The sequence below is a fragment of the Arvicola amphibius genome, chromosome 5 (genome assembly GCF_903992535.2).
Source record: "Arvicola amphibius chromosome 5, mArvAmp1.2, whole genome shotgun sequence".
Taxonomy (NCBI): domain Eukaryota; kingdom Metazoa; phylum Chordata; class Mammalia; order Rodentia; family Cricetidae; genus Arvicola; species Arvicola amphibius.
Window position 1 is genome coordinate 70,977,467 of NC_052051.1, and position 9,259 is coordinate 70,986,725.

Here is a 9,259-nt window from a genome sequence, read left to right on the forward strand (position 1 = left end):
AATCTAGTTTGTGATTTGTATGAAAGTTGCCTCAGCTCCAAGGAATACCAAAGAGTTTTGAGCTATTTAAGTGGAACAGGGCTATAGACATTTTTTTTTTTTTCTGAAGGGCTTAAAGAAAGGATAGCAACACAGAAATGCCTTTGAGTGAACAATTTAACCAGTACCTGCTACCTTGCCTGGCACATCGTAAGTCTGCTGCGAGTCATTCAAAATAGGAAATACCTGTGTTCCAAATGCTTGGTATTTGTCACTGGACAGAGCAGAAGGCCCATTTATGGTCTTACTGCACCGTGGTGGGGAGCCAGGTCAGTGCCCAGCAAGGTGCCATTGGAGGTGCACAAGGGAAACACAACGCAGAACACTGGAATATGGGCTTTTAGTGTGAACAAAACAAGGGTGGTAGCCAGTAATGACAGAGCTCAATGCACGGGCGGGGTGCCGGAGACTGAAGATGCCACTGTGGGGCTGGGCATGTAGCCTTTTGCCAAGAAAGGGTATAGACTTAATTCCAGTCACTGCGAAGCTATCAAAGGAATTTAGATGGTCAAACACAACCCAAACTGTGTTTTTTTTTTTTTTTTTAATTCAGTCTGGTTGATTCATGGAGAATAGGCTTGAGGCGTGAAGACCCTCTAGGGTGGTATTGAAGTCCATGTGAGAGAGGCAGAGACATGAGTGCCAGGCTTTGATCAAAAGGTTTGTATTAGGAATAATGTGTCTCTTTCTCTTTCTAGAGACGATCTCCTTCTCCAAGCTGCCCTGGGCTCCAGATCCCCTGCCGTGTGCCACTACACCATCTTCCTTCTAGTTTAACAGTCTTTGGAAGAGTGAAAGTTTTGAATTTGGATAAAACCCAACTTACCACCGTTTTCTTCCTTTGTGGTTTTTGCTTTGTGTTTCTTAAGATGTTTCTTGATTGTGAAGATTTAAATGCTTTTTTCTGTATTCCAGGGCTTTTATAGTTTTATATTATTCCTCTGGTCTATGTCATGTAGGCTTTTGTGCCATTGTGAAGATACTGTCCTATCTCATTGACTCTGTGCTTATATATGATGAGATGAATAGTCAAAGGAAGTAAAAAGTAATATATTTTTCTATCCTAGACAATAATACCTGTTGCAATTTGCCTGAGAAGGTAAGAGAAACATACTTTAAGATTTACGGACAAGAAAGTTCAGATAGTCACTATACATGTAGGCAATTGTAGGGTTTTCTTTTTCACCTTTACTGGTGTGTGCATGTCTGTGTCTACATATGTTGCTTGTATGCAGCTGCACACGGGAGCATGTGCCACAGCACATGTAGATGTCAGGACAGCGTTGTGCAGTTGGCTCCCTGCTGGTTCTGGGGACCAGACTTTGGTTACCAGGCTTACATGACAAATGCCTTTACCCCAGTGAACTATCTTGCTGGCCCGATTTCTGCTGTTTTCTACTTCTGATTTATAGCAAGGCTTTTGCATGGTTTACAAATCTCCAATATTTTAATGCCCATACTCTCAATTTAAATGATTGGTTTCATTCTAATCATTAAAGATGGAGAATACAAAGAACTTGCTTTTTTTGTTCTAAAAAAAGATTTACTTTTTTGGTATGTGTATGATTGTTTTGCCTGCATGCATGTAGGCATACCATGTGCATGCCTGGTGTCTGTAAAGGCTAGAGGAAGGTACCATATCCCTGGAACTACAGATGGTGTAAGCTGCCGTGTTGGTGCTGGGAAATGAACTCGGGACTCTTACTGATGAGCCATCTCTCCAACTCCACCTTTTGCTTTTACAAACAAAAATATTTTATTAAACTTTGAGCATTTCATTAACATGCATACTATATTTTGATTTATATTTATTTATTGCGTGGAATGTCTGTACTGCTTAACCTTGTACATATGAGGCATTACCCCGGCCCCTCATCCCTTCTTTTACCCAGTCTTTCTCATTGACTGGGAATTCTGAATTGTACCATTTTTACCCTGTAGACTATATCTTTGACATTTGCTTTATGCCTGACTGCAGTAGGTACTAAAGTATTTGCTAAGTAAATATATAAATTTGAGGCTGCAGAGATGGCTCAGCGGTTAAGAGCACTGGCTGCTTTTGCAGATACTCTGGATCAGTTCCTAGCACCCACGCGGCAGTGGTTTTGTCTGAAACTCCAGTTCCAGGAGAACTGCTCCTTTTTCTGGCTTCTGAAGGCACTGCATGCAGGTGGTGAAGAGATGTACATGCAGGCAGAATACTCACACAAACAGAAAAACATTTTAAAGGGAGTGAATTTAACAGTCACCTGTTGAATGGAATTTGGAGGCCTACGTTTAATCTGTCTTGTCATTTTGGTAATTAAGTATGATTTTGAACAAGTCTGGGCTTCAGTTTAATCAGTTAAGTGAAGGAGCTGGAGTGTTGCAAACTCGAGCGACAGCGGCTGAGCTGGCTGGACCGACGACATATGAGTGTGGCGAGTGAGCTCTGCAGGCCTGAGGGTCAGCAGGCACACAGCATGGCAGACCCCTGGACCACGACTTCTCTAGCTTTTCAGTAAGACAAACGTTGGCAACGAATTCAAAGCATAGTTTTTTAAATGCATAGCAAAAAACAGGCAAGTTGCATCATTCCTGACTTGGTCTGGACGGCTACTTTGATGGGTGGTCATTCTATTCAATATAATGCTATGTTCTGTACTGACCAGCAGAGGGAGGAAGAGTTCTCTAAAAGTTTGTTCCATACTCTAAAACACAGCAGAACTGAGGGGGGAATGTCTTGTATCCACGGACATGTATCCATGGACATGCTAGTTCAATGTGAGGGTTTTTTCAGCCGTACAAATCGAGTTTTAAAAACTGACAGTACTCCAAGTATATTGAAGGAAGATGTCATGTGTTTATCCATCCCTTAACACCATATAGACCTGCACAGAGTCAGAAATATACAGATTATTTTGTCTTCTAAAAGGAAATAAAACCTAGGATTTGGCAGCTTTAGAATAGAACCGTTTATCAAACTATAGATTGCCTCCTTCCACCTCAATCCCACTTTTTAACATTTCTTTGTTTCTAAGAAGAACGAAAAGGCCCAGAGTTGGTTCATAATAACACAGGGAAAATAGCAGTTTTATAGTTTTGCCCCTTTAGATAACATTTTCTGACTATGTCTTCTATGTCCAATAGATTTTTTTTATTGGCCCACAGGGCAAAGCAGGAAGATGTGTGCACATATAGTTAACACTTTTCTATAAATCAATAATGAGTACTTACACTTTATAAATTCCATATTGGTTCTCATAGGATAGAATCAAAGGATGTTGGTTGCATTTTGTCAAATTCTTGTATGTGTATGTAGCTGAAGACTTTAATACAGGCATGATTTGACCAAAAAAATTAATAACAAAAAATATATCAGGCTGTGAGTATTTCATTACTAGCTGCTTCGACAGATCTGAAGATCTGATTTAAATTTAATTGATGAACAGGTATATTAGGGCATAAATGTTTGTGTTGACCCCCCCACGAGGCTGAAGCGAAACAAAGTCATAGTGTAACATCTCATTCATAATGGCACGAGTGGGCTTGTCCTTCTGCCTGACGACGTCGCCGGGTTCTAAAGCACGCTTGCCTCACAGTGTGCAGCTGCTGAGGAGACCTGAATTGAATTTGCATTAGTGGTTTCTTCAACACTTTTTTTCTGTCTGTCTGTCTGTCTGTCTGTCTGTCTGACATCTATCTGTCCATCCATCTATCGTATTATCACCTATCTACCTACCTACCTACCTGTCTAAGTTCTTGCTATGTAGTCTAGACTGGTCCCGAATTCACACACCTCTTGCTTCAGCCTTCTAAGGGCCAAAATTCCAGGCGCGTGCTAGGTTTTCCAACACTTAATTCTAGACAGTCAGCAAAGCAGTCTGTCGAGTGTTTGCCAGTCCATAGGGTAGATACTTCCATCAGGCACGATTTCAAGCCGCTTGCTTGTTATCGTCGGACATGAAGAGAGACAGCATTTTGATTGCGATCCGACAGAAACAATGCTGAGCGTGGACATTATGGAGTGTGTAGCTTTACTAGAAAGTGGGAGTGGTGTGTGCAGTTAGCCTCTGCAAAGTTGTAACCAATAGAAGAAAATTACAATTGTTGCATGATGACCTTTGAACTTTTGTGTGAAAACAAAGTCTATCATGGTGAACTGTTTGGAGAAATGAAAGAAGCTCATGTAGTATAATAATGTAAACAAGAAGAGTGGTTTACCCTATAACTCTCCTGTAGGCGACACCTTTCCCATCCTTGGCAAAACTCTTGACTACATGTGGATGAGCTTCTTTGCATTTTGTGCTTACTGCTTTCATTATAGTGATTGTCTGGGAATTTCTCCAACATGAATTCCATCCATATTGCTCTCTCCCTAGGATATCTTTGGTTTTTTTTGTCAGAACCATTTTGTTCATGTGTGTTGATAAATTTATCCTTCCTGAGTCCCCCAGATTTGTCTGAAATATCAGAGCAGCACATGTGAGCATTCCCACAATCAGCTATTAGTTCTGAGTCCGTTCACCTCGTAGTCCAGTGTCATTGCTTCTGTTACTGTTTATCATTCTTTGCCTTCCTTCATCTTTACTAGACAAGTCTCTCTCTCTCTCTCTCTCTCTCTCTCTCTCTCTCTCTCTCTCTCGTGAGTGTGCACATGTGTGCAGAGGCTAGAAGAGGGTGCCATGCCAGATGTCTTTCCCTCCCTCCCCTCTCTCTACATTATTTCTGTAGGTAGGTTTTTTTTTTTATACTGGTCCTTAAACTCACCATTTTGGCTCTTTCACTCTCTGTCCCCGATCCCACTCCCAGTGCTGGGATTATAGGTCATACAGCTTTGCCCAGCTTTTACATGGTTGCTGGGGATTTGAACTCATGGCCTCCAGCTTCCACAGCAAGTGCTCTTACCACTGAGCTACCTTCCAAGCTTCCTGATTATCCACTTCTGTAAAATTTTATGTAGGCTTATTACTCTGGAAGACGGAAAAGTAACTCAGCCACACACTTTTTGCTGTCTACCTGAGCCCAGTGGCAGATGGGCAGTGGTTAGTCAATGGAAGTCTTTGAAAATGTAGCATGACGGCTACTCTTCACGAGGGGTGTGCATTCATGATTTATAGACTCAAGGGTTAGCAAAGTTAACTTATGTAGTCATTGACACTCATGCTGTGACAACTAAAAATTTATTATTATTTATTTAATAAATTTATTATTATTATAGGCAAATTAGTGTTACTTAACTAAATGGTGGCAAATGAAATTCACGCACATTGGAACCATGGAATGTGAGCACTGCCGGTGTCAACAATTGATTTTTAATGGTATTTAATTGTAACTTTGTAATTTGATTTAAAAATAATGACTGTGTTTAACAAGTAGCTCACAGAATTTCTGAAAATTTAGTCATCAGCCTCACAAGCCGGTATGAGCCACACCCGCCCATCTCTGCAGAAACCCATAAAGCATTCAGCGCTTAACCACTGATGTCCGTAACTCATTAGGAAGCAGGGGCTGTAGCCAGAGCTATCAAGGCAACGTGGATATTCTTTAAGCTGTCCTTATAACATGCACTCAAATAACCAAAACAATTATAATACCACAGCCCTATTGTAAAGCTCCTTGGTTTCCATAAAAAGGATGTTTGACAGCTCACTAACTTTTCATTAAAAATTTCAATTTGACTACACTGTGTCTGTTCTTTCATTAATTAGTCTGCTTTGGCCGATGGTACTGTGTAGCAAATGACCCCAAAGTTTCAGGAACTGAAAACAATAGCCTTATCTAGCAGGTCATTTTGATTCCTTCTTTGCAGCTCTGCTGCTGGTTACAGATCTTTATGGCTGCAGTCTTGTTCATTTTTAGGATCCTGGCTGAAGTTAGGAATTCCTAACCCCGGAGTTAAGAAATACTGGACCTGCTTCCCCATGGAAAAGGGACATGGTTCAGAGCTGGACCTTGACAAGGCCAGCCTGTCCTTCCGTCCTTTCGTCCGTCCTTCCTTCCTTCCTTCCTTCCTTCCTTCCTTCCTTCCTTCCCTCCCTCCCTCCCTCCCTCCCTCCCTCCCTCCCTCCCTCCGTCCCTCCCTCCCTCTGTCCCTCCCTCCCTCTGTCCCTTCCTTCCTTCCTTCCTTCCTTCCTTCCTTCCTTCCTTCCTTCCTTCCTTCCTTCCTTCCTTCCTTCCTTCCTTCCTTCCTTCCTTCCTTCCTTCCTTCCTCTTCTCTGTCTCTCCCTCTTTCCATTCCTGCCACTTCCTTAGACTTGGTCTCACTTTGTAGCTGAGAACTCCCTGTATAGACTAGGCTGGTCTCAGAGATCATCTGCCTCTGCCTCCTGAGTGTGGCATGAGGTGCCCGGCTTTAACATTGTTCTTAGTGGAACTGTACACAGGGACTCCTGTAGTGTGTCATGTGCTAAAAACAGACATGGGAAAGGAGAGATCAACATTGCTTGACACACAGTCATTGTGGGAACTACATTGTCCTGTAGGGGGAGCACAGTTATTGTGGGAAACTACATTGTCCTTTAGGGGGAGAGAAGAAACCACCCTGGTTTTGTTCTTTTGAGGAGACAGGAATAGCTTCTCAGAAGCTGTTAAAGTCCAGGAACTTTATTAAAGAAATTCTTTGGTTAAGCTAAAGCATGTGTCCTGTGCTTCTCAAATGTGTGGTCAGCATCTATGTCACATGGCTTTGTTAGAACAGAGTTTCTGGGTAAACTCCCTGTGTCACCTGAGTGTACGGTTAGGGCACCTGGACCCACTCAGCAGATGTCTCTCCTCGGGTGCTGTCTTAGGCTCTTGTTCTCTCCCCTCTCTGCCTTTTCTGCATGCTCAGACATGGCTCCTTGACTCTCTCCTCCCTTCCGTCTACCTCTGCCTGGCTCCGTAAGTTGCCAGTGTCCAAGCCAACACAGTTCTGTCCTCCATCCTTCCCACCTTGGCTCAGACGTGGGCACTGTGTCATGTGACTGACTTCCTGTCCTGCACCCACCTGGGCCTTCCCACTTCATTACCTGCAGAAGTGGTCTTTCGAGGATTCAGTTTTCGTCCATTTAGCAGCAGTAGAGATGGTAAGAAATGCGGAGCAGGGTGGAGCAGGGGAAGAGGTGAATGCAGTGTCGGCCAAAGAGAGCTCTACCTGTCAAAATCAGCCTAAAGGGAAGGCCTGTCCAGTCTCCCCAAAGCTCAACAATCTGATGCTCGGCTTTCGGAGGGTCATCAGCTTCTCGGTGATTTTTTTTAAAGATTTATTTATTATGTATACAACATTCTGCCTCCATGTATGCCTTCAGACCAGAAGAGGGCACCAGATGTCATTATAGATGGTTGTGAGCCACCATGTGGTTGCTGGGAATTGAACTCAGGACCTCTGGAAGAGTAGCCAGTGCTCTTAACCACTGAGCCATCTCTCCAGCCCCCCACCTCTGTGATATTTCTTCCCTCAGTATAACGTGTAGTTCCTTATACAGAACAGCTGCAGTAGCACCTGACGGAGTTGTATTTCTGCATCTTTGCATGGTGGAAACACCCTCTTTCGTGTCCTCTTCTTGTTTGCCAGGGCTCCTCCCCTCTATCCTTTGTATCAAAAGTATACACGGCAGTATCAAAGTCCATATGCCATCTCACATGGCATAAGTGATAGTTTTATCATTGTGTTCCTCCCGCTGGGGTATTCTGAGCCCTCCAATGATAGGGATTTTGCCTAACTTACCTTCACAACCCCATAGAGCACCCTGCTGGACCTTAGAGACAGCCAAGGGTTGGTTGTTTCCCGAGTGGAGTGAAGACCAAGATGATGCTCTAGCAGCCACTGTGACAAAATGCTAAACATGGTTGGGTCGGTATGCACCGAGCATCTATTGCCGGACACTTAACTGGCGATCTGGAATGAAGAATGGTGTTAAGATTTTGCCCGTTGCTTCTAAATGGATGCTGGATTCCTCTAGTTCCAGATGCATTAATCAGATCTCCTTATAAAACAGACACATTTTGGCAAATGAAAGGGAGTGCTGGTTGTTTCAGGTGATGACATTTATTGCTGATGTGCTAATATCCGTGTTAGGCTATGTATGTATTTTATAATATACTTCTTAATGACCTTTCAAAAAATAGTACTTTTAATGAAAATTTAAGTACAAAATCACTTTCCTTTTATGTACTCTAGAAAGAATTATGTGATAGTATCTAAGATGTATTGAGCTTCTTCTGCCAGGTCCAGCTTTTGTTTTGAATGGTTTTTATTATGACATGTTTTATGAGGCTGGGGATGGAACTCAGTGATAGAGCCCTCATAAGATATCTGAGAGGCTCTGGGTTCAATCCTCAGTGTATCTCCAATAGGATTTATATGACCTAAATTTTAGTATTTACAGAATGAGGCAACCTGCAGCAAATCTAGTTGAGAGTATTTCTGTCACCCTAGAATGGAACTTTGTGCCATATTGACACTTAGCATTTTTAATCCCTTGGTGCCAGGAATCTCCTTTTGGTTTCTTTGGACCTTCTCCTGGACACTTCATAGAACTAGAATCATAGACTATATAGCCCCTGCAATTGGCTTTGGAATTCATTTGGAACAGAGTCCTTGGGGTTCCTCGGTGTGGTAGCACATACCATTATTTTCCTGTTCTTCCTCACTGGGGAAGAACATTCTGTTGTGACAAATATTTATCTTTCACCAGCTGATAGACATTGAGTTCGCTTTCACCAACTGATAAGCATGTAAGCTGTTTTCACTTTTGGCTATTATGAATAATGATGCTATAAGTGTTTAATTGGAAATATTTGTGATGACATGTGCTTTGATTTGTCTTGCATAGATACCTTAACATCTTTGGTGGACACTTGGACACCTTGGGTGTACTGAAGCCAAGCGCTCTGGAGTGATGAACTTAGGGAGGAAGCTGGTTGTAAATCACGAGTATTTCCCACAGTCAGTCCTAGCCCCTATCCCACAGGCTTGACAACACAAACTAACAAAAGATCAAACCAAACAAAGAACCAGGGAGCTAGAGATACAGCAAGCATTAGCTAGCCTTGTTGTGTCAGTGCTGAGAGGGAGTTGACCAAGTCTCTGCTCTGACTGGAGAATCCCAGAGGCATCAAGACAAAATGGCTCTTGATGACTTAAAAGTACAGGACAGAATACGCTGCCTCCTCCTACCGAGGACTTCGAGGATAATTAGCTGGAACCTGGGGGAGTGGAATGTTATCAACTGCAAGTTAAGTCCAAGTCAACAAACAC